At 38.8% G+C, this 27,447-nt stretch overlaps 1 protein-coding gene and 1 pseudogene across 1 annotated transcript in view; one reads left to right on the forward strand and one right to left on the reverse strand.

Annotated features, from left to right (window-relative positions):
* LOC107826535 (small ribosomal subunit protein bS6c alpha) overlaps positions 1–27,447 on the reverse strand; it is a 132,764-nt gene that overhangs the window by 86,972 nt on the left and 18,345 nt on the right. The window lies entirely within an intron of this gene.
* LOC142177584 (cellulose synthase-like protein G3) lies at positions 893–27,293 on the forward strand (annotated as a pseudogene).

Below are 27,447 nucleotides of genomic sequence, written 5' to 3' on the forward strand. Positions count from 1 at the left end.
GGAAGCAGCTGCGAGGCTTTTCAGGAAGCAGCTGCAAGGCTTTTCTTTAGCTGCTTGTAAGCTGTCTGCATGAGCTGCTTGCAACCTGCCTGTTTAATAAGAAGCTGCTGCAAATCATTTCATTGAGCTGCTTGCAACCTGCCTGCATCAGCTGCTTGTAAATAAACTTCAACAGAGTACTAAATGGATAATCTTCTTCAGGAAGATTATCTATAGCGGAGTAATAAATAAACATCCACAATATAATTATTTTCATAACACTATTACATTTTTAGACTTGCTAAATGATAGTACTCATTTGTTCTATTTTACATTCTTTCCTTTATAATCTATTCAAAAAAACAAATAAGATATCTCGTTATTGGAATACTTATTGCTCCTTTTATTTCAATTTATATAATATATTTTGTTTATCGAGAATCAATTTAATTAATATTTGAAGCTAAAATTGGATTAGTTTTATATTTCAAAATTAATATTTAAATATTTAAAAATTAGGGTGTGGCCCTTCCTCGATCCTACGTGAATATGTGATATCTCGTGCAACGGGCTGCCCTTTTTAGATATTCAAAAATTATATGAAACATATTATACGTTATAATTTTTCTCATGTGATAAAAAATATATTTCAAAATGTTGGTCAAACTTCACATAATTTGAATTTAAGAAGTGAAATGTGTCACATGAATTAAAACAGAACGAGGTTTTAAAAAAAATTATATGCAAACACGACTTCAATTACTTTGAACTTTCTCTTTCATTTTTTCGCTTCAAATACCTTTTTGTTTTTACTACAACTAAAGTATTTTCCTGGGTATGTTGTATTTGTACGCAATTTGCTATAAATAACAGGGCTGCTCACCACTATCAGTCCATCGACTCTAGTATCAAACTTTAGGCATCAGCGCCTCCCAAAAATGGAAACCACAGCCACCGGCGCCGCCACAACCACCACCGTCAACGGCGGTCTCCATTCCCTCAAAGTGAAGCCTCTACAGCTCATTCTCAACCGTGCATTTGCACTTATTTACCTCTTTGCCATCCTAGCTCTTTTCTATAACCACACACAAACTCCTAAATTCCACTTCCTTTATCTCTTTCTTCATATCAATTTCAATATTAATTTCCGATATAATTCTAGCCTTTATGTGGTCAACAATTCAATCTGTTCGTATGCGTGCACTAACACATACTGAATATCCTGAAAAACTCAATAACTTTAGTGCCGGAAATTTTCCGGGCGGATCCTTATAAGGAGCCGCCATTAAACGTCGTGAATACGGCGTTATCAGTTATGGCGTATGATTATCCGATAGAGAAAGTTTCAGTTTATATTTCTGATGATGGAGGTTCTGAGCTTACGTTGTTTGCTTTTACGGAAGCTGCAAAATTTGCTGTATTTTAGTTGCCATTTTGTAGGGAGAATAAAATAGTAGAAAGGAATCCAGATGCGTTTTTCAGTTCTAATTACAGTGAAAATTCTGAGAACAGAAAATTAAGGTATGTATTTGTTTAACCAAAAATAAGTCTTTTGGCCAAAATCTAATTTTAGAAGAAAACGGGTTATTGATAATCAAGTTTTACTTCACTTTCATAATGATATCAAAAGAAATTAATAAGAATAACTTAGGAAATAATTGATGGACAAATTGCAAAGTCAAGGTAGAGAATTTCGAGAAAGCAGAAAAGTAAAGAGTATATTTCAATATTGCCTCTAATTTGTCTCTACAAATAGAATTTTGTGTCCTTATATAGGAATATACAATAGTAACGGTTTTACTCACATAATTTGGGTTGATTATGAGCATTAATGATATTGATTGCCCATTATCTCGGATATCTATAACTGGCGTATTTATTGCTATAAATGCCTCATATCTGTTCCGATTCTCCTTCCTTATTTACCTCCGGTTCATGTACCTTTCCTTCTTTTTATTCTTTATTCATTTCGCCCTCATTTATTCTTTGCCAACTGTTAGGCCCGGTTCTTTTTTCTTTTTTCTTTTTTTACCGTCTCGTGAGTATTTCCTCCCGTGCCTTCTCTTCTTTATCAATTAAGAAAACCACTTGTCGCCATATCATTGTTCCATGTACCATGCCATGTCAGCATTCCAATATTCCACGTGTAACGTTCTTTCACCACCAATACAGATAGTCCCCCCACATTACTGAATATTCTCTATTGAATATTCGGGAAAGTGGAAAGTTTTTATAGCAGGAATTTTCTGCCGCCGTTTTTTTTCAAATGCAATCATACCTCCTTCTGAACTGATGCGACGCATATCACTTCTATTTAATGATCATGCCACGTGGCTTTTGCTAATTGTTTCTTTAGCTCCTCGGCGCCTTTTAATTTCCTGAAGCTTTTCCTCCATCGTTTTCTTGTCTTACACTTTTCTGTATTTTTTCGTTATTCTTCTTTAGATAATCATGTCTTCTCCTGATCCTCGCAAAGTTGTAATTGTTGACGAGTTTGTTTCTTCCAATGCCCCTACTAGAAGTAGAAGGGGTGGCAGGCTGCGTAGCCTTGGTTCTATTTCTAACTGTAGTTCCTGATCACGCCCAACTATGCCTTGTAAAAAGGACTAAGTGGTAGCTGCAAATATAACCCGGTTCAAGTCCGGAGTCGAATCCCACAGGGGACTAACCTATTTACTATAACTTTAGACAATGCTAATGATAAGCTCAGACAATTTTCGGATGCAAGAGTTTTATAAATAATCAGTGAAATTTATTTAGCTAAGGAAAAATGACAATAAAATTAGCAATAATCAAGACTAAATTGAATTCAAGGGTAAAAGGATCTAGGGCTATTGATTTCCCCAATTGTCGGATTAATTCTCAACTCTTTAGCTATAATCTCGCCGTAATACTCTATGAGGATTATGAGTTCCGGGCTATCGTAATTACCTCTCGATCAATTGCGATAATTTACTAGAAACATTCTCACGAACGACTCTAGTTAACAATTTATGCAACTCAGAATTATCCCACCAAAACTTCATTATTCCTAACCCCACTTTTAAATTCAAGTAATTAATCTATTAACTTCCCCAAAAGTGGTGTTGTTCAACAACAATCTAACCAAGTGTTCTTTCTCATGCAACACAAGGTAATTAGATACGATTAATCGAGGGCCCTTCCAATTAACCACAATACAATAAGTAGTTGAACAATCATAGAACAAACACGACTTAATTATAAAAAAATAGAGTCAAGACTTCATCCGATAATTGGTTCCATCAACCCTAGATAATAGATTTAGCTACTCATACTAATGGAAAACAAATCACTAAAATAATTCATAATCAACAAATAGAAGTATGAAGAAGATGATGAAAACTCTTAGGAAATTATTCGTCTTCTCTCCCTCGTTCTTGCCTATAAAATCTTCTAAAAATAGCTATATCTCACTTCTGGGCGAGTTTAGGTTTCATATAGGTTTAGGTTAGTCGCCTAAGAAATTACATAATTAACCCTGCATGTTTGGCTTTCGTCCGCCCGTCCGCTACCGCGGATTCGACCGCAGATTCGACCGCGGATCCGGCTGCGGATTTGGACTGCCTCACTGCCTTGAGTTCGCGGACCAATTCGCGGCCCACTCAGCGGCCGCGCACCTGGAGGTGTCATTTCGCTTGCTTTTCTCGCTCCTTTTCGATCGGGCTAACCTTCGATTAGCCTTTCACACTCCATGTTAACTCCAAAACACTCGTTAGCTCCCTCCTAGCTCGGAGTAGCTCCTACAAAGCATCAAATTCTTAATTAGAGTATTTTGTTATCTTTTAGCATTCAAATATCAATAAAGTGCGGCTAAATTAGAGTGTAAGTAGTGTCTAAATTGCATAAATATAGCCTACTATCAACACCCCACACTTAAACCATTGCTCGTCCCCGAGCAATCAAACCACACTCTAAGAGGCCTAACTTCATTGAGCGACTTCCCTACTCGTCACACCAAGAATATTTCACATACATTGAGGACATTAGTGCAACATCTACACCTCAAGAGTTGACTCCCTCTAGCCACGCAATGTTCCTAACCGGCTTACCTACTCTATATCAAAGGTCCAGACTTACCACTCCTTCATGAATCAAGTGCCTGCTCACAACAAAAGAGACTCATTTCACAATCAGTAAAATTCACACACACTGAGGAACTTTAAAAGGAACAGAATTTACTCACCCTCAGAAATGACAATCTAGTGCCACAAAAAATGCACCATAGGCTTGCCCGTAATGTACGTTCTACTAATTGAGCTCACTCAGTTTAGGATCAAGTAGGACTTTATTTGGATGTAATGTAGGTTGTAGGTTGGGTAGGATATATTTGGATATATAATAGTGACTACACCTCCCTAAGCACTTTAATACATTTATTTTACAATCAAGTCCACACCTAAGTTAAACCAATATTTTTATTTTTAACACCACATATACCACCCCACACTTCTTCTTTGAGCACAATCACCTTAAAAGCCACCAAAGATTTATTACCAATCAACATGATACACTATTAACAATGTTCTTCATTTTTTTTTTCACAAGTGGCCTTTTCCAACAAGATATACCTTTCTCCTTATTTCTCTAGTTCCACTCAAAAGCTCCATCAACTACCCCACACTTTATCCTTTGTAAATTCATAGTATTTCTAGTGCTTACGAGAGGTAAAGGGTTCAAAAGGATGGTCAATTCAAACAAGGGATAGGGCTTGTAATGTGGTTGACAAGGAAATAGGATTACAGGCTCAACGGGGTTAACTATGGTACATAGCAAATAGGTGGGTGGAGTATATATATATATGGTTCAACAAAGAAATACCTATATCACTTTCCAAACTAAACAAGACTACCATTTCGCTTTACAGACACACAGGGCAAGTTCTAGGCGTTAAATATCGTGCACAGAATATAGCTAGCCTCACATACACATGGCACATGACTCATTTCAGATTAGATCATCAAATACTCAGATCAGGGTACTTCAGCCAAATTAAGAACATACATTTTAAGGCCTTCTTACAAGAGTCAACAAATGAGCCTAAACGTCACACTAAAGTAACCGCTATATTCAAGGCATTACGAAATCAAACAAGGCTTCCTATTTTAATTCTACCCACAACCCATAAATTCCTAACTAAAAAATAAAAAGCTAACTACACCCGGTTCAAACAAAACCCTTAGAAAAGAACCGTGGTTTGAAGAAAAACCAAGGGGGAATTGATACACTACTACAAAAGAAAATCTTTTTGGTTTTTTTTTTCTGACTTTAGTACCTCAAGAAACCCGTCGAATGATATCCATCTTTGGGTCAAGTCAAAATTGATTTATACAAATAAACTACGAAAATATCTACATACAACAAAGTATCCCCCACCTCACACTTAAAAAGATGGCATGTCCCCAAGTCATACAAAGTAAAGTAATGTGAGGTAAAGGAACTTCCCTGGTGGATCAGTCTTGATCGGAGACAGTGTCAGGGTCGAGATGACATGCTCTCCCCAGCACACGCATCCAGCCCATGATTTTCTTTTCTGACTTCGTATTTTGGGTGGCCAAAGCATCAAATCTGGTCCCCAATTCCGTGACAGAAGTGCGCAGTCTTGCCATGTCTTGTTCTAGGGCTGTCATTAGCGTACTCCGTCTGCCCTGGGATGGTCCTTGAACCACTGCAGCTTGTTCCTGTGGGGGTGAGGCAGGTTCAACCTCTTCCTGCCCTTCGTCGCCCTCTTCCGACGCATTAAAATCGTCACTATGAGTTGCCCCTGGTGCCACCGGGTCTTTCCCGATGGTCACTTTGTCTGCCCGGAACTTTGCTTCTTTCTTTACCATGCCATCCGCATTTGGGTTCTCAGGCACCCTTGCTGCCCAGCACAATCTAGTGATCAGAGAGGGGAAAAAGAACCCATACCTCTTCTGTGTTGAATGGACGAACATCTCAGACTGAATACCCTTGGCCACATTGAAGTCGTAGCCATTCACGAAGCACCATATCAAGGCAGCTCTTGGACCATTTACCTTTGTGGTATTGTGGGACGGAAGCAAGCGACTGTTCATGATGTACAACCAGCATTTTCCTTCAAAAGTGAGTGAAGAAGAGTGTAGCTTTGATCTCGGCAAAACCCACACTACCTCTTTGTCTGGTGCACAAATAGTTCTGAAAAGCCTATTCCATGTGATGGGTTCTCTCCTGTAAGTATCATAGAAATTCTCCTCCCCATTGAATTCAGGTAATCGATACACTCTCCTGATGGCTTCTATCGAGGCATCCACAATCGTGTGTCGCACAGTGCATATTCTATCCTCATGTTCGGGGCAGTTGGCATAGAAATCCCGAACAAGCATCAAGTTACCCTCCTCCGGCTCTTCGAAAAAGTTGTCCAATCTACGCCTGATCAACTCCCGATACATATTAGGGCACTCATCCTGGAGGGACGCCCTGTCAATACCCCTTTCCGGTACAGGTTTTTTAGTGGCCTTCAAACTGAAATGGTCTTGGGCAGCTCTGGAGACAAACTTGGTACGATCAAACTGAGCTGCACTGGCTGGTGCCCATCCCCGAGTTAAGCCTCCATGACCACTTGATGAGGCCCCGGTAGCGCGTCTCTTCCTTGAAGGTTGCATGTTACCTACATAATAAATACTACTATCAGTGGAGAGAGGAATATGTGTCCCAATGGCGGTTACTCAGACTTCACTCGCACAATTGGTCACAATTTATATTCAACACTCATTAAGGAAAATCAACAAACAGGTAGTGTGCATATGTTCCACCAAGTCACCCAAAGACCCAATCAGGCTACCATTCCTCACAAACCCAACAATGGCTTCCTCCAAATCAACCATTTCAAATAGCCTCCATATACCACATATAAACCACAATCCAAATCCCAAACAAAAGTACCTATGATTTTACTACCCTATACAGAAAAGGAAAAAAAAAAGAAAAATACTAAGAAAGAGGAATAAAATCATGTACTTACTTGGAGATCTTGAGAAGAACAGAGGTTGGAGATCGGTTGAGTGGAGAAGAGAAGGAAGGAGAAGAGTCTTGTGTTGAAAGGAAAATATGGGGGAAGGGAGGGGTTTAGGTTCTTGAAGTTAGGAAGGGAAGAAGAGAAGTAGGGGAAGTGAGGGGTTTGGGTTCTTGAAGTTAGGAAGGGAAGAAGAGAAGTAGGGGAAGTGAGGGTCTGGGTTAGGGAAAAGAAGGGGTTTTAAGTATGTGGTGGGGGACTAAAAATAATAAAAACTTACCTGGACACGCCCGCGCATACGCGCCTCAATTCGCGGTCCAATCCGCGACCGCGAATTCTAGACAGAGGGGTTCCAAAAATCCGTACCCCAATCCACGGCCCGATCTGCGGCCGCGGACGGGGGGCATAACACAGGCCAAAATCCGCGGCCGCGGATCTCCGTCTCCAGCCAATTTTTGTGTTTGCCGTATTTTTACCTTTTCTCGGGTTATTTCGACCCCCGAATCCTCCCGATATGCATAATTCTTTCCCTGCACACTAGTAGATCGGTCAAAGTCATTCAAAATCAATTACAACAACCAAAGTAATAAAATAATGGGTTGCCTCCCAAAAAGCGCCTAAGTTAACGTCGCGGCACGATGATTTACAACAAACCATGGGTTGCCTTTTAGGAAGCGCCTGATTTAACGTCGCGGCATGAAGCAGGCTTTCATTATCACTCCTCGTTCACGTGCTGGGCTCTTCCAAAGTTATCACCATTCTATCCCCTTTCTCTTCGACCATTCCAAGGTAATGTTTCAACCTTTGCCCATTTACCGTGAACTTGTTTGTCCCATCTTCGGATTCAATCTCTACAGCTCCACTTGAGAACACTTGCACCACTCTAAAGGGTCCTGACCATCGGGACTTTAACTTACCCGGAAACAATCTCAATCTCGAGTTGTATAACAACACTAGATCTCCGGGCTTGAAGTTCTGATCTAAGATGTGCTTATCATGGATCATTTTCATCTTTTCTTTGTATAATCTAGCATTCTCAAATGCATGGAACCTGAATTCCTCGAGCTCATGTAACTCAGTGACTCTGCTGGTGCCTGCGGTCTCTATATCAAGATTCAACTGCCGCAGTGCCCAAAGTGCTTTATGTTCGAGCTCTACCGGAAGGTGGCATGCCTTTCCAAACACCAACTTGTACGGTGATATATCAATTGGAGTTTTGAATGTTGTGCGGTACGCCCATAATGCATCATCTAGCTTCTTCGCCCAATCAGTCCTTGTTGTATTTACTGTCTTTGTCAGGACACTTTTAATTTCTCTATTGGATACTTCAACTTGCCCGCTCATCTGTGGGTGGTACAGTGTGGCTACTTTGTGGTGAACTCCATACTTTTCCAACAGATGTGCGAACGCTCTATTGCAAAAATGGGTTCCACCATCACTGATTATAGCTCCCGGGGTGCCAAAACGTATGAAGATGTTTTTATTTAGGAAACTTGTTACCCCTTTTGCATCATTGGTTGGGAGAGCCACTGCTTCGACCTACTTGGAGACATAGTCAACTGCTACCAATATATATTTGTTACCATACAATCTAATGAAGGCCCCATAAAGTCGATCCCCCATATGTCAAAAACCTCCACCTCTTGAATTATGGTCATCGGCATCTCGTGACGGCGAGATATGTTGCTTTTCCTTTGGCATTCATCGCAACTTTTAAACCAAGCATGGGCATCCTTGAACAGTGTAGGCCAATACAAACCCGATTCCAATACTTTTGCTGCTGTTCGGATTCCTCCAAAGTGTCCATCATATGGTGAAGCATGAAAAGCCTACAAAACAAAAGGTTGATCTTTCTCGGGGATACACCTCCGGATCATGTTATCTACACATATTTTAAACAATAGAGGTTCATCCCAATAATAGGCTCGACAATCGCGGAAGAACTTTTTCTTTTGAATTGAGGAGAGTTCATAAGGTATAATACCGCTTGCTAAATAGTTAACAATATCAGCATACCATGGCTTCTCCTCCATTGTCACAACAAGTAATTGTTTATCCGGGAATGTCTCTATTATGTCTTCAACCTCCATTCTCTTTTCAGCTCCTTCCAATCTTGAGAGGTGGTCTGCCACTTGATTGTCCGTCCTCTTTCTGTCACGGATTTCCAGATCGAATTCTTGTAGCAACAGAACCCAACGAATCAAGCGTGGCTTTGACTCCTTGTTTGCAATCAAGTACCTAATTGCTGCATGGTCAGTATAAACAATAACTTTTGAACCAATTAAGTACGACCTGAATTTGTCAAAGGCAAACACTACTGCCAGCATTTCCTTTTCCGTTACAGTGTAATTGAGTTGTGCACCGCTGAGCGTCCTGCTTGCATAGTAAATTGGGTGCATCATTTTGTCTTTGCGTTGACCCAAGACCGCTCCTATAGCATAATCACTAGCGTCGCACATGAGCTCGAATGGTTGCTCCCAGTTGGGTGCCACTATGATGGGTGCAGTCACCAATCTCTTATTTAGCTCCTCAAAAACCAACCTACAATCATTAAAAAATACAAAGGGCTGATCCTTTTCAAGCAGCTTACATAAGGGGTTAGCAATTTTGGAAAAATCTTTAATGAATTGCCTATAGAACTCGGCATGCCCAAGGAAACTTCTCACTGCCTTTACCTAAGTGGGCGGTTCTACCTGCACAGCTAGCAAACCAGATGATATAATAACAGGCAAAGTAGAATTAGGCCCCAAGAAAGTGTACCTGAGGTGGGCTAGAAGCGGTTTCAAGTCCAGCTGTGGTGGCTCCCCTATTTATGGTTTTGCAGGTGGTGTTGCTCTCTCTTCTAAGCGTAGGGGCTCGAACTGAGGTTCCCTTTTCCAGAATCCTTGACCTTTGAGAGCCGTGACTCACTCTGCCAACCCTTCACCGTCCATCTCTTCCAAATTCATCAAGCAGGCTTCTAGTGGATCCTTGACATTAAGGGTCTCATCCTCTTCTTGCAGTATCACATCCACGGCCTCCACTAGTGAGCAATTTGCAAATTCACTAGGTCTCCTCATGGATTGTTGAACGTTGAATAATATTTCTTCATTATTCAACCTCATTTTCAACTCTCCAGTCTCACAATCAATTAATGCCCTCCCAGTGGCTAAGAATGACCTTCCTAGAATGATGGGTATCTCTTCATCCACCTGACAGTAAAGAATAACAAAGTCGGCAGGAAATACAAATTTTCCCACTTGCACAAGCACATCATCAAGAATTCATGTCGGTCTTTTGACTGTGCGATCGGCCAGTTGCAGCAACATTGAGGTCGGTCTAGCTCTTCCAATGCCCAGTTTTGTATAGATCGCCAAGGGCATCAAGTTTATGATGGCTCCCAAGTCACACAATGCTTTAGCAAAAGCATAACTCCCAATAGTGCATGGGATAATGAAGCTACCTGGATCAGACACCTTTGGGCCATAGGTCTTGTCACTACCGCGCTGCAGGTCTGTGTCAGAGTTACAGTGGACAGGTCCTGGAAGTCAAATTTCCTCGACATCAGGTCCTTCATCATTTTTGCATACCCTGGCATTTCCCTCAAAGCATCCATCAGTGGAATATTCAATTGAATCTGTCGAAGCATTTCCATGAATTTACTGTATTGATCATCTTTCTTTTGTTTTGCCAATCTCTGAGGGAATGGTGCAGGAGTCAACCTCTGTCCACTACTTGATATCTTTTCTTTATTGGAAGCTTCTGGCGCAAGAGGTGCCACCTGTTCTGAGACTTGTTCACCGTCCTTCTCCTTACCCTTGTCAACCTGTGCTTGTTCAATTACAACCTCGGTGAGCTCTGCTGACTCATCTACCTCTAATGTAACTGGCGTAGTCTCTCTCATAAATTGAGCAACTTCTTTCTCTCTGCCTAAATCTCTTCCATTCCTAAGACTCACTGCCATTAGCTGATTTGGGTTTTGCTCCTTTGGGTTAATATTTGTATCTGCAGGCAATGTTCCTTGGGGGTGATTGTTCAAGGCCATAGACAGCTGTCCTAGTTGAGTTTCAATGCCTTTGATTGCTAAATCATGTGCTGCTAACTTTTCTTGCATCTTACCATTTGTTCCAATGAGTTATTGCAACATACCCCTAATTTCTACCATAATGTTGTCCTGTTGTTGATGAGGTGGTTGGTAGGCCAACTATTGTTGGTGCTGCTGATTATCGCCATGCTGCCTTTGATAAGGCACAACTTGACCTTATGTTCGTGCGCCTCTAGAATTGGGGTTGTGCTGTGGCAGGTTGGGTCTGTATTGCTGGTTTGGTGCTGGTCCCCATTGTTGCCTACCTTGCCTCTGACCTCCAAAATTATTGACATAATTCATGTCTTCTATGAAGTCCTGATTTTCATTCTCTCCACTTCACGAGCATACATATGACTAGTTTATGCAAGGAGTGCACAATCCTCCATTCGTTGTATCAACAATGTGCACTTGCTTTGTACTCATCTCATCAATTTTCTTTGTCAGTATACTCATCTGAGTCATAAGAGTGGCTATGTTCTCTGCATGGGAATTGTTTGGGTCAAGAGCAACAGAATGCACTATTGGTGTAAGTGTCGTACCTCTAGCCATCCAGCCTGAATTTTGAGCCATCTTGTCAAGAAGAACCTTGCACTCTGTGAATGTCTTGCTAAAAAATGCACCCCCAGCTGAAGCATCTACATTGGCCTTCAAACTATCTGCTAAACCCATGTAGAATCTCTGTCCCAACATCTGATCTAGAATGCCACGGTGTGGACACTTTGCTAGTATACCCTTGAACCTCTCCCAGGTTTCTTGCAAGGACTCAGTTGGTTTCTGCCTGAACTGCAATATCTCATCAATCTGCCTTGCAGTCTTGTTGGGAGAATAAAACTTGTTTAAGAACTATTTGACTAATTCTTCCCAAGTGGCAATGGAGTTTATTGGGAGCGAATTCAGCCAAGTTTGAGCCTCTCCAGTCACAGAGAATGGAAACAGTAATAGCTTGATGGCTTCAGGAGTCACATTCGGCTGTCTTTGGGTCACACATATTGATAGGAAATTCTTCAGATGTTGTTGTGGGTCTTTAATGTATGACCCGGAGAACAGTCCCTTATTTTGCAACAGATGCAGCATGTTGTTGGTGATCTGGAATGTCTCTGCTTGTATCTGAGGTACAACAATGGCGATGGCTAAGTTATCAGCAGTTGGTTATGCCCAATCATAAAGAGCAGCTTCTGGCACAAGAGGTGCCACCACTCCATTGTTTGGGTCAACCCGATTATTCCGATTGTTTTCGTTGACATCGTCCACGTTGTCCATTTGAATTTCGAGTGTGTGTTTTTGTTGTAACTGTTTGTTCTTCTTGTTGGCTCGATTTAATGCCCTGAATGCTTTCTCGGGGTCTGAGAGTCCTTCAAAAAGTTCACCAGTCCTCGAAGAGCTTCTAGGCATACACCTGAGTCACAGGAGAATTCAAACGTGAGAATTTCAATGGAAAAATTTAAACACCATAAGAAATTGATCTAAACTAAGAATCCTAGCAATTCTTCTAAGTTGTAATAAATAACACCGTTAGTTCCCCGGCAACAGTGCCAAAATTTGATCGCGCCCAACTATGCCTTGTAAAAAGGACTAAGCGGTCGCTGCAAATATAACCCGGTTCAAGTATGGAGTCGAATCCCACAGGGAACTAACCTATTTACTACAACTTTAAACAATGCTAATGATAAGCTCAGACAACTTTCGGATGCAAGAGTTTTATGAATAATCAGTGGAATTTATTTAGCTAAGGAAAAATAAAAATAAAATTAGCAATAATCAAGACTAAAGTTGAATTCAAGGGTAAAAGGATCTAGGGCTATTGATTTTTCCAATTGCCGGATTAATTCTCAACTCTTTAGATATAATCTCGCCGTAATGCTCTATGAGGATTATAAGTTCCGGGCTACCGTAATTACCTCTCGATCAATTACGATAATTTACTAGAAACATTCTCTCGAACTACTCTAGTTAACAATTTATGCAACTCAAAATTATCCCACCAAAACTTCGTTATTTCTAACCCCACTTTTAAATTTAAGTAATTAATCTATTAACTTCCCCAAAAGTGGCATTGTTCAACAACAATCTAACAAAGTGTTCTTTTTCAAGAAACACAAGGTAACTAGACACGATTAATCGAGGGCCCTTCCAATTAACCACAATACAATACGTAGTTGAACAATCATAGAACAAACACGACTCAATTATAACAAAATAGAGTCAAGACTTCATCCAACAATTGGTTCCATCAACCCTAGATAATAGATTTAGCTACTCATACTAATGAAAAACAAATCACTAAAATAATTCATAATCAACAAATAGAAGTATGAAGAAGAAGATGAAAACTCTTAGGAAATTATACGTCTTCTCTCCCTCGTTCTTGCCTCTAAAATCTTCTAAAAACAGTTATATCTCACTTCTGGGCGAGTTTAGGTTTCATATAAGTTTAGGTTAGTCGCCTAGAAAATTACATAATTAACCCTGCGTGTTTGGCTTTCGCCCGCCCGTCCGCGGCCGCGGATTCGATCGCGGATCCGGCCGCGGATTTGGACTGCCTCATTGCCTTGAGTTCGCGGACCAATTCGCGGCCCACTCCGCGGCCGCGTACCTGGAGGGGTCGTTTCGCTTGCTTTTCTCGCTCCTTTTCGACCGGGCTAACCTTCGATTGGTCTTTCACACTCCATGTTGACTCCAAAACACTCGTTAGCTCCCTCCTAGCTCGGAGTAGCTCCTGCAAAGCATCAAATTCTTAATTAGAGCATTTTGTTATCTTTTAGCATTCAAATATCAATAAAGTGCGGCTAAATTAGAGCATAAGTAGTGTCTGAATTGCATATATATAGCCTACTATTAGTTCCCCCTCTCAAAATAGTGCTGTCAATTTGTCTTCTTCTAGACCTAGGGCTCCTATAACACCAAGATCTTCTTCTAGAGATAAAGATTCAACTAAAACTTTACGTGAACCCACTGTCGATGAAATTGTTCCTCAAGAGTTTTCCTTTGTAACTGATCGTGAATCCATGAAGAGTCAAGTTTGTTCCATGGCTTCCCTTGATCGTGTTGACCGTTACCCAACTTTGATTACTACCAGTCTTCTCGCTCTTGTTTGAAGAGAATGTTATTGGAAACCCGACTTCCTAATTTTAATTCCTGGTGCCGACCAGAGAATAACTTTATATCAGATTGGTTATTCCTTCGTATACACATATCCCTTTACCCTAGGCTTTAAACCTCCTATTGATCCAGTGATCATTGAATTCTGCCGTTACTTCAATGTGTGCTTAGGACATAATGGTCCTATTATTTGGAGAGATGTTGCATGCCTCCGTTATTTGACGAACTTGGCTTATATGCCTTTTACTTCACGTCATCTGCTTCATATTTACTCCCCTAAATTATTTTGTGAAGGAATTTTTTCCCTTGTGGCATGAAGTAAGAGAGTATTAGTTAGCCCTGAAGATGACAGAGATCGTGGCTGGTATGCCCGATTCGTTGCTGCTCCCACTAGTGCTCTGGTGGTTGAAGAAATCATGACTTTTCTAGAAAAATAGAATTTTGCACGTAAGTACTTCTACATTGTCTTTTTCCTTTCTCAAAGAAGATACTCATGTACTCTCGTGCCTACTTTTTCAGCAACCATGGAAGTTTTTGAGGAAATTCCTAACTTCTGTGCTTGGGTAGAGAAGTTTTTATCTGTTGCCCCTATGGAGAAAAGATCTTTGGAAATATCTCTCACAGAGATTCGGCTGGAAAGTTAAGATGCACGGTACTTTTTCCCGCTTAGTCTTTTTCTTTCTCTCTTTTGCTAACTTAAAAGTTTCATACCATGCCTTTTTTCCTTTGCTAGGATTTCCTATTCGTGGCGTCAGTCCTGCTTCTGTTTCATCCACAAGACTTATCGTGAGTCTTGCTCAAGGAAGAATTTTGAGCTCTTCTTCAAAAAGAAAGGTTGATGGAGCCCGTGGCTCTGAGGGTGAAGAAGAACTAAAGGAGGGTTCTTTAGTTCGCAGGCCCCGAGTCAGGAGACGCGTTATTTCCGATGATGAAGCTACCCCTCCATCAAGCTCAGTTCTCTCTAGACCTTTGGACGAGCCAGAGAGTGCCCCGTTAGTGATCTCTGATGAAGAAGTGAATGATCCCCCCTTACTTCTGCTAAACAATTATTTACTCATGGCTTCGGATGTGAGGAAGCCTTTGAACCTGTTTCTGAGGAGTTTCCCCTTACCTATTTTCCAGCGTCAGTCCCTGATTATCCTCGAGTTCCCTTACCTGAAGTTGCTGCTGATGCTCCCCCCTGTGACTGCTTTCACCTCATCTGCCATTTCAGCTGCTACTACTTCTCACATAGAAGTTGATCCTTCTATTAGCAAGAAGGCGATGAAGAAAATTGTTGTCAAGATTCCTGAAGGTGGGAACTTATTGAAGAAGTCAAGTCAAGCTGACGTATGGTTGAAGCCTTTGCTCGGTCCTATGGAGAAGGCGAAGTTGGAGAGTCATAGTTCGTTGACTTGGATGAACGATATTGTTCATTCATCTCTGAGGGTTCGAATTTGACTTTACTCCTTCTTTCTTCTTTTTTCGTTTTATCCATAACCCCTTTTCTTTTCTTTTTTTTATAGATCAATTTGATAGGTACTAAACTAATGAAAAGGATCGTCCATGCTGACCAACAAATTATTGATTACCGCACTGAGGATGACAATTGGAAAGAGCAATTAGAAGGTCAACTGGAGAAGGAAGTGTTGGCAGAGGAGAAGGATGCCTTAGAGCAACAAATGCAAATGATCGCTGCCGAGTTAGTGATTGAAAAGGCTTCTTCAAGTCAAGTTGGTAAGGATAAGGATATCCTTGAGTCCTCCTTTGCTGAGCAGCTTTCGAAGGAAACCGAAGAGATAAGGAGTTTGAGGGAACTCCTTAACCAGAAAGAGACTTATACAGGAGAGTTGGTTCAAACACTTACTCAAACTCAAGAAGATCTCCGTGCCTCTACTGATAAGGTTAAATTCTTGGAAAGTTCCCTTGCCCCTTTGAAGGTAGCTTTTGATGCTTCCAAAATAGAGAAGGAGGAGTTGATAACCGAAATTGATCAGTGGGAGAAAGACTATGAAGCTCTCGAGGATAAGCTGTCATTTGACTTGAGCAGGGCTTTTTTGAATACTCGCCTCGAGACTCTAATGGAAGCCAGCTAGGAGGGTTTTGACCTTCACCCTGAGATTACTAAAGCTAAAGAGGCAATTGAAAAAACTCAGCAAAGTCAAAGCTTTCCTTCACCTGAAGGTGAAGTTCCTGAAGATGATGGACTTGCTCCTGGTGAAGCTAATATTCAAGCCTCTTCTTCTCAAGCTGACCCCTCTACTTCCGTCAATGATGCTCCCGTTGCTGATGTTCCAGTGGATGATGTCTCCTAATGTTTTCTGTTACTTGAGTGTTTTGTTTAGAATTTTTTGGTGAGAAGTTTTTCTTTTCTTTTTGGAATGGTTGTTGGTTTACCCCTATCTTGTTCTGGTGTTTGATGACAAACAAATACTTTGTTTTTACAAAGTTTAATATATAAATCTCGGCTTTCTTTTCCACCTATTTTGATGTTTGAGTTTTTATTCCACTCTTTGACATTCAATCTTGCACTAAAAAATGCTTTAACCGTCCGTGATTTTGATAGACACAAAATTTTTATAAAAGAGGACCCTTTTATAAGCAACACTGATGAAGATGACGTTTCATCTTCATATTGGTGTAAATAAATAAAAGAATTAGAAAAAGAAATAATTTGAGAAAGTTTTATGCTTTGAACTTTCAAATTTTGTACATCATTCTATATTTATGCAATATAATATTTACAACTCTTTCATAACTGCTTTATTTGTAACAGGTTTCAAAATTCCGGGTTTACTGTCCTGTGTCTAATTATTGACTTTAACCTAAAAACTCATAAGAACTTGGAGTATATCTTGTATCCATCTTGTGTCCTTTTTGCGAGTTTTACACCTTCTCAAGGTTACTTCAAAGGTTTTTGATTCAGGCTTGATTTTTGGTTCTTAGGCTGATTCAGGCTTGAATTCTGACTTTTGTCTTCTTTTCCTTTTCATATATATATATATATATATATATAGTCCCCCCAATGTTAGAGCTTTTATGTGTGAAATCTCGTGCACTGGATTGTTTCTTCCTTTTGGTACATTCCCTGAAAAGGAAAATACACACAGGACTCGAAAGTATTCATTTAGATGATGACTGTATAACCCTTTTTCTCCATCAAAAAGTTTGTAACCTAGATCGGTAATAATTCAGTATTCCTCGTGTCTTTCGGGTCTAATATCATCATTTGGTACGGGTTAGCTTTTTGCCTATCATCTAAAATGGTTAGTATAATTAAAAGGAATAAAATAAAATCATATTTGAGTGATACCTGGCCATGGATACTTCTTTTGCCTAGAAGTAATACTTCTTTAAATGAACAACGTTCCAATTTGATGGTAGTACTTTGTCTTCCATGGTTTCCAACTCATATGCTCCCTTTCCAACGATGCTTCAAATTATATAGGGTCCTTCCCAATTTGGACTCAATTTCCTTGCATTAGCTGCTTTCGTTGATTGAAAAACCTTTTTGAGGATGAAGTCCCCAATTTTGAAGTATCTAAGATGAGCTTTCCGGTTGTAGCATCGCTCGATAATTTGTTTATGAGCCGCCATTCTTATTAGAGCCGCTTCTCTCCTTTCTTCAAGTAAAACTAAATTCCATTGCATCTCTTCCCTGTTTGATTCCTCAGTTGCTTGTATATATCTCGTACTTGATTCACCTACTTCAACTGGAATTAAGGCTTCAGCACCATAAACAAGTGAAAATGGAGTCTCTCCCGTGCCTGTCTTTGATGTCGTTCGATAAGCCCATAATACTCCTGGTAACACTTCAGGCCACTTGCCTCTTGACTCCTCTAGTCTTTTCTTTAAGTTATTAATAATAACTTTGTTTGTTGATTCGGCTTGTCCATTGGCCACAGGGTGGTAAGGTGTGGAAGTAATCCTTTTAATCTGCCAACTCTGAAAAAATTCTGTGATTTTTGTGCCTATGAATTGCGGGCCATTATCACATACGATTTATTTTGGAACTCCGAACCGGCATATAATGTTTTGCCAAATAAATTCCATGGCTTCTTTCTCCCGCACCTGTTTGAAGGCTCTTGCTTCTACTCATTTGGAAAAATAATCCGTTAATACTAATAAAAATCGTACCTTTCCTTTAGCTTGTGGCAGTGGTCCTACGATATCCATCCCCCACTTCATAAAAGGCCATGGTAAAATAACCAAATGTAAAAGCTCCGTTGGGCGATCCATGTTATTGCCATATCGTTGGCATTTGTCACACTTGGCCACAAAACTTTTCGCATCTTCTTCCATTTTTGGCCAATAGTATCCTGCTCTTATTAGAGTTTTTACCAAGGACATTCCTTCTGCGTGATTTCCACAATGTCCCTCATGTACTTCTCTCAACTCATATTCTATTTGAGAATGTCCAAGGCATCTTGCTAAAGGTCCTCCGAACATCTTTTGATAAAGGTTTCCTCGAACCAAACAGTAACGGGCAGCTTTTCGTCGAAGTGACTGAGACCTATTCTTGTCTTCAGGTAGAATTCCGTAGTGTAGAAAGTTAACAAATTCGTTTCTCCAATCCCAAGTTAAATTATTAAAATTTACCTCATTTTTATCTTGGTCGAGTTCCGAATGGAACAAATGTATTATGGTAGCATTTTCGGCATTCGTTACTTTGGCAACAGATGCGAGATTAGCCAGTGCATCTGCTTCTGCATTTTTCTCCCTGGGTATTTGCACTATTTTCCATGATTGGAACTGTCTGATTAATTCTCGCGCTTTTTCCAAATATTGCTGCATTCGTACCTCTCTTGCTATGTAAGTCCCCTACATTTGGTTAACTACCAACTGCGAATCACTTTTGATTATAATCCGCTCTATCCCAAGTTCTCGTGCCAGTTCCAGTCCTGCAATTACAGCTTCATACTCTACTTCATTGTTAGTAATGGGATAGCATCTTATTGCTTGCCTTATGATTTCTCCCGAAGGTGGGATTAGAACAATACCTAAGCCTTCTCCTTTAACATTCGAGGAGCCATCAGTAAATAGGGTCCAAGTACCCGAATTAGATCCGGTGAATACCTGTAGTTCCTTTTCTGCTTCAGGAACTATTCCTGCGTTTAAATCTGCCACAAAATCTGCTAAAACTTGAGATTTTATCGCAGTTCTAGGTTGATACACAATATCATATTCACTAAGTTCAATAGACCATTTAGCTAACCTACCTAACAGCTCTTGCTTATGCAATATATTTCTTAGGGGATAGGCAGTTACTACAGATATAGGATGGCATTGAAAATAAGGCCTCAACTTTCTAGATGCCATAATTAACACTAAAGCAAGTTTTTCTAAGTGAGGGTATCAAGTTTCAGCATCCAACAAAGATTTTCTAACATAATAAATTGGAGAATGTTTACCTTTATCTTCTCGTACCAGTTCTTCACTTACCGCCATTTCTGACACAGCGAGATAGATGAGTAGCCTTTCTCCATCCTTTGGTTTAGCCAGTAGGGGTGGATTTGACAAATATGCTTTTAGATTTTTAAGAGCTTGTTGACATTCGTCAGTCCACTCAAATTGGTTTTGCTTTTTCAATACTGAGAAGAAATTAAAACTTTTCTCCGAAGATTTGGAAATAAATCTTCCCAAAGCTGCTATCCTACCTGTCAACCTCTATACCTCTTTTTTGCTCGTAAGTATGTCTGGTATCTCTTCAATGGCTTTGATCTGTGCATGGTTCACTTCAATACCTCGGTTAGAAAAAAGAAAACCCAAAAACTTACCTGAAGCCACGCCAAAGGCACATTTTTCTGGATTTAACTTCATATTGAACTTGCGGAGAATTTGAAAAGTGTCCGACAAATGCTGGATATGATCTCCTGCCTGTGCCAATTTGACTAGCATATCATCAATGTAGACTTCCATAGTCTTTCCCAGATGTTCTTGAAACATTTTTGTTACCAATATTTGATACGTGGCTCCAATATGTTTTAGTCCGAAAGGCATGACTTTATAACAGTAAGTCCCCATGTCCATGATAAAGAAAGTTTTTTCTTCATCTAAAGGGTCCATCTTTATCTGGTTATATCCTGAATAGGCATCTAAAAAACTTAACAACTCATGTCCTGTAGTAGAATCAATTAGTTGATCTATGTGCGATAAAGGGAATGAATCTTTAGGACAAGCCTTATTTAAGTCAGTATAATTTACACAAACTCGCCATTTCCCATTCTTTTTTGGTACTACTACAGTATTAGCTAGCCAGTTAGGATATTTTACCTCTCGTATTGATCCAATTTTTAAAAGTTTTTGTACCTCATCCTGGATCACCTGATTTTTGAATGATCCGTGCTTCCTTTTCTTCTGTTTGACAGGTGGATATGAAGGATCTTCATTCAGCTTGTAGGTCATCATCTCCAGTGGTATACCTTTCATATCTGAATGCGACCAAGCAAAGTGATCTGCGTTACTTTGTAAAAATTTGACAAGTTTACCTTTCATTCCCGGGCTTAGCTTCATTCCAACATAAAATTTTCTATCTGGCCACTGCTCGGAAAGTGTGATAGCCTCGAGTTCTTCAATTGTTGTTTTGATGTTTTCATTCTCTTCTGGCTCTTGAATGACATCAGGTCTCGAATCTACATTCATCTGTCCTGAACCATTTTCAGTTGAGGTTTGTGTATTTATGTCCTCAACTGAATTCTGTAGTTGCTATTTCTTATTTGTATCATCGTTCACTGTGATCGAATCCGCAACTGAATTGATATTTTTAGAAGCCTGCTGATCTCCACGGATTTGTCGAATCCCCCATTGCAAAGGAAACTTAATAATTTGATGTAACGTAGACGGTACAACATCCATATCATGAATCCACGACCAGCCAAGAATCATATTATAAGCCATGTTCGTATCTATGACCTGGAATTTTGTATCCTTGACAACTCCTTCTGCAAATGTGGTAAGCACTATTTCCCCTTTTGTGACAACGCTTGAATTATCGAATCCAGATAAGGTTCGTGCTTTCGGCACCATCTTGTCATCATCTTCCATCTCATTTACCACTCTCAGAAGAATAATATTTACGGAGTTACCTAGATCAATCAAAACTCGTTTAACATTAGTATCATGTACAAGCTAAGATATTATCAGTGCATCATTGTGAGGGATTATCAAGCCATCTGCATCTGCATCATCAAATGTTATACTGTCTTCCTCCAAAACTTGGCGAACTCGCTTCCCATGGGTAACTGTGACTTTCGATGTCTTCTTTGCAGCCGTATATGTCACACCGTTGACCTCTTCTCCCCCGCTTATCACGTTAACTTTTCTTTTTGGTGACGGAGGTTTCGAAGGCTCTTGTCTATTCTTCATATAAGATTGCTTACCTTTCTCACTGAACAAGTCAGTTAAATAACCTTGTTTTAACAAATGCTCTACTTCACCTTGTAATAATCTGCAATCTACTATTTTGTGGCCATGGTCATTATGAAACTCGCACCAGAAATCTGAATTTCTTCTGCTAGGGTTTGATCTCATTTCTTTAGGCCACCGCACCTTATCTCCCATACTCCTTAGAACAATACCAACTCAGAAGTGCTAATATTGAAACTGTAATCACCAATCCTTGCATTTGTATTAGCATTACTGTCTCGCACATCTCGCCCTTTTATGAACTTAGATGATGAACCCGTATCTCTATGGGTTGATCTAGAATCATACCGTATGTTTTCTTGTTTGGACCGCGAATCCTGTCCTGCAGGTCCTATGTAAGGTTCGTACCTGTTTTTACCGGACCTTTGTTCAGATTTTGGTCGTCTCGAACTTGTTCTTTCATCACCCTTTGCCTGAGTGATCATGTCTTCTTCTATCCACAGCTTCGTGTTGTACTTATTGTACACATCATTCCATATTGTAGCAAGGAATTCTCGTAAGCTTTCCTTAAGTCTCCTCATGGCTTCTACGCTTTTTTCATTTAAGTTACTTGCAAACGCCATGGCTGCCCAATTATCAGGTACTCGCGGTAGCATCATCCTTTCACGTTGAAATCTATCCACAAATTCCCTGAGTAGCTCAGTATCCCCTTATTTTATTTTAAAGATGTCTTCCATCCTCTTCTCAACTTTTTGAGCTCCCGAATGTGATTTTATAAATGAATCTGCAAGCTCAACAAAAGAATCAATAGAGTTTTCAGGTAAGAGAGAACACTATGTTAGTGCTCCTTTCATGAGTGTTTCACCAAATGTTTTGACCAACACTGATTCAATTTCTTGCTTGGTTAAATCGTTGTCTTTCACGCCAATTGTAAACGCGGTTACGTGATCTCGTGTATCGGTTGTTCCATCATATTTTGGAATATCAGGCATTTTAAACTTCTTAGGAATCGACAAAGGTGCTGCACTTGGCTTCTAAGACTGTTGTGAATATTTATCAATATCCACTCCTTTAATCACGGGTGGAACTCCATGTATTTGTTTTATGCGATCATTCTGCTCTTTCAGCTGTTTCTGCAAAGTTAGTATCAAACTTTGTAAATCAGAATTATTTGGTTTACCTGACCTTCTATCACGAGATTCACTGGGAGTTCCTCCGCTTTCTGAATTAGCATGTCCCGAGCGTGGGTTTTCTATAGTCGCGGTATTGTTTGGAGGAAGTGTTGGTGGCGCAGTTGGCAATCCACTAACAAAAGCTTGAAGGGCGTTGTTGACGTGTTCTGCGATTAATTATTTTAATGCGTCCTGTTCGGCAGTCTGCTCGTCCCCTTGTTGATCATTCGTATGTGATGTTGATCTTTGAGGCGTTCCCTCTCGGGACTGTCGAGGAGATTCTTGTGGTGAAGGGATTGGTGGAGTTCATCCCTCCTGTTGGTTCAGTTGGTTGTTGTCGTTGGCAGTTGACATGATTGTTTGTTAGAAAAGTGAATTTGGAAAGTGAAAAGATTATCAGATTCCCGGTAACGGAACCAATTTGTTTAACCAAATATAAGTCTTTTGGCCAAAATCTAATTTTAGAAGAAAACGGGTTACTGATAAGCAAGTTTTACTTCACTTTCACAATGATATCAAAGGAAATTAATAAGAATAACTTAGGAAATAATTGATGGACAAATTTCAAAGTCAAGGTAGAGAATTTCGAGAAAGCAGAAAAAGTAAAGAATATATTTCAATATTGCTTCTGATCTGTCTCTACAAATAGAATTTTGTGTCCTTATATAGGAATATACAATAGTAACGGTTTTACTCACATAATTTGGGTTGATTATGGACATTAATGATATTGATTGCCCATTATCTCGGATATCTATAACTGGCGTATTTATTGCTATAAATGCCTCATATTTGTTCCGATTTCCCTTCCTTATTTACTTCCGGTTCATGTACCTTTCTTTCTTTTTATTCTTTATTCGTTTCGTCCTCATTTATTCTTTGCCAACTGTTAGGCCCGGTTCTTTTTTTTTTTTTTGGTACCGTCTCATGGGTATTTCCTCCTGTGCCTTCTCTTCTTTATCAATTAAGAAAACCACTTGTCGCCATATCATTGTTCCACGTACCATGCCATGTCAGCATTCCAATATTCCACGTGTAACGTTCTTTCACCACCAATACAGATAGTCCCCCCCCTCTTTTTTTTTTAAAAAAAAAAAGTCCATTTTAAGTTTTATTTTCAGCTGTTTGAATATGTCTTTAAGTTTGATATACCTAAGAGCAACCGTCAGTGCTTTTGCTGATTTGTTTGTCTTTTATTTATTTTGATTAGTTTTTGAGATAAAATATCTAAAACACTGAAACAAATATAAAACTCGGTAATTCGATGTCTATATATATATATATATATATATATATATATATATATAATTCTTCTTCAGCACTGTAAAACTCAAAAGCTTGTCTTTAACCTAAGCATGCACATGGACATAAAACGGAATGAATAGAGAGATGATTAATACAGTTGCCCTAACTAGTCAGATATATATATTAAGAAATAATTAATTGATTAATTAACGAATTAAAGTTCAAGTTTATTGGTGTATGCCCGTAGTTCTTGAAAATATGTGTCGTCTGAACTATAATGCGATTTTTAAAATATAAAGTTTTATTAATATTAGTTTTACTTTTTCTGCAAGCATGTGCGACGTACGTTAAATATCTGAAGAGATGGGGATTTATAGCATGTTTGGCCAAGTTTTTTTCTTGGCCAAAAGTGTTGTTTTTGTTAAAGGTATTTTTTTTCAAAGTTAAGGTGTTTGGTCAAGTTTTTTGAAAGAAAAAAAGTTTTTTTTGAGTAAAAGCAGAAGCAGAAAATTTCTGAGAAGTAGAAAAAAAGTAGTTTCTCTCTAGAATCACTTTTTTGAAAAGCACTTGTGAGAAAAAAAATATACTTAGAAACACTTTTTAAAAGCTTGGTCAAACACTAATTGTTGTTCAAAAGTATTTTTTAAATTAATTAGTCAAATACAAATTGATTCTCCCCAAAAGTACTTTTTTGAAAAGCACTTTGAAAAAAATATTCTAAAAATAAGCAGATTTTAAAAGTTTGGCCAAACAGACTTTGCACGATTTGCCATTTTTACCGCATAACAGGTCACATTCTACAACTCTTTCTTACATGATAAAAAACGATATAGTACAAAGACGAGAAAAAGTTCAAAAAAATTAATTTGAAAAAGAAAGAAAAAGACACTACGTTAATTTCTAGTAATATATTTTGGTATATTCATTGTCAATATATAGCAATCATTTTGTGTACGTAGCAGTAGGATAAGCAACTTGCACAATTTTATTGACTACTAGTCTCAGGCCAGAGTTTTTTCCAACATTTATCAGTATAATTCATTCTATTTCTCTTTGTCATTTTTCTTTGAATTCAATCCGTCTGACGTTATAGCCATGGCAAGAATCAGATATTTTTTTGTCATTCACTCATTTAATAAGTCGCAATAACGGAGTAGTAGTTAACTCTATCCTATATACGGCATGTTTGTTATAATCATGTGGTAAAATATTCATAAATTTCGATTGCTAATAATAATTTCACTGCTCTTATTGGAACAACTTATTATTTTATTCTATTCTTTCTCACCATACTCTGAATATTGTCAAGGGATTCAACAATTTATATAATTAAAACAATTTTTTTTTTTGCGCAGTTGATGTACGAAAACATGAAGACAAGGATAGAAAATGTAATCGAGAGAGGAAAAGTGGACGATGATTATATTAACAGCGATGAAGAGCGTCAAGCTTTTAGCAATTATTGGACTGCTGGATTTACCCGCCATAACCATCCCTCTATTATTTAGGTTCGTCATATTATATATATATATATATGGCAAGTTCGAACCAACTCTATCACCTATCAGTTCGAACTTGCCATATGTAAGATCTTGTTGCCAAGAAAAAGTTACTAGAGCTGAAGCAACAAGAGCATAAGTCAGTGAATGTGGAGTATAACTGCAACAACAATTTTTTTTTCGTGGCAATCATTCGAACTTGCCATATATATATATATATATATATATATATATATATATATATATATATATATATAAGCTGAACCCCTTAAGTTTAGGCCTAAAATACAAAATTGACCGGTCGACCAAAATTAACTATATTTGTTAGCCAAAAAGTATATAAAATACATATATAATATACAGTCAAACTTCTCTATAACAGTCTCAAGTGATGTTATAGAGAACATATATTATAACATAACTGGTTCCGAAAAAGCTTTTTGCAGTGAAGTGTTGTTATATAGGGATGTTGTTATAGAGAGGTCTGACTGTACATATATACAAAAATATTTATTTTATCGGGTATTTTTTTTTAGCAGCTAAAAATATACATTTCTCTCAAAATTATGCAGATGGGCTTTAGGTATGGATCACTAGTGGAGGATTACTACACAGGTTATAGACTTCAATGTGAAGGTTGGAAATCAGTGTTTTGCAATCCTAAAAGGCCTGCATTTTTAGGAGATGTACCTATTTCTCTCCATGATGTGATCAGCCAAAACAAGAGGTGGTCTGTGGGTCTACTTGAAGTTGCTTTCTCAAAATATAGCCCATTAACTTTCGGTGTTCGGTCCATGGGCTTTGTTATGGCCCATTGTTATGCTCACTATGCATTTTGGCCCATTTGGTCATTACCAATTGCCATATATGCCTTCATTCCTCAACTTACTCTCCTCAATGGGGTTCCCATCTTTCCAAAGGTATGCACCAATTTAAGTTATGTACAAAACATAGCAAGCAAAAACACATAGTGATTAGTAAAATTAGTTCTTGATACATCACTTAGTGTCTCTACTTCTGTTATTACTTGTTGCTGCCTTTGTTTCGATTTTCTGATTGCATTCTTTAGTGTTAGTTTTGTATTTTCGCTTCAGTTGTCAGATTAGTTTGCTTGTTATTGCCCCTCCCTTTTTCCTTCCTGAGCCGAGGGTCTATCGGTAACAACATTTTTGCCTTCTTAAAGGCAGGGGTAAGATTTGCGTACACTCTACCCTCTCAAGACCCCACTTGTGGGACTACACTGGGTATATTATTATTTCTTATTTGTTGTTGTTGTTGTTGTTGTTCCTTATAGATATAACATATGATTATCTAAAATCACATTTCTTTTAAATTGACTGCAGGTTTCAGATCCATGGTTTTTTTTGTACGTTTTTTTATTTCTTGGAGCGTACGGGCAAGATTGCTTGATTTTTATGTCCGCTCAAGGGACATGGAAAAGGTGGTGGAATGACCAAAGAATATGGATGATAAGGGGATTAACATCTTTTCTATTTGGAACTATTGAGTATGTAACTAAACACTTAGGCATGACCACACAAGGGTTCAGTTTGACAAGCAAAGTAGTAGATAATGACCAAGGTAAAAGGTATCGTCAAGGAATTTTCGAGTTTGGGGTTGTTTCGCCTATGTTCGTAACCTTAACAACAACATCAATAATCAATTTAGTAGCATTCCTCAAAGCATTAGTAGATATTTTCAAGGGTGATCAAAGCTTGGATGCTCTCTTTATCCAAATGTTTATTACTGCTTTTGTAGTAATAAATTGTTTGCCAATTTATGAAGCTATGGTTTTGAGAGGTGATAAAGGAAGGATGCCTACAAAGGTCACTATTATCTCCACATTTCTTGTTGGTATTCTATATATAGTATTTGTTTTTATTCTAAGAAATGTGTAACAATAGAGATGATTTTTTTTTAAGTTTGGACTTTTAGCTATTGTATTCACAAGCTTAGCAATAGAGTATCTACAAAGAATTAATGTTCTTGTAGTCTTATAACTTAGGTTTTGTTGAATAAGCCAATATTAGATTTAGTTGATATTTCAGAAAT

This window comes from Nicotiana tabacum, chromosome 23 (genome assembly GCF_000715075.1).
Source record: "Nicotiana tabacum cultivar K326 chromosome 23, ASM71507v2, whole genome shotgun sequence".
Classification (NCBI taxonomy): domain Eukaryota; kingdom Viridiplantae; phylum Streptophyta; class Magnoliopsida; order Solanales; family Solanaceae; genus Nicotiana; species Nicotiana tabacum.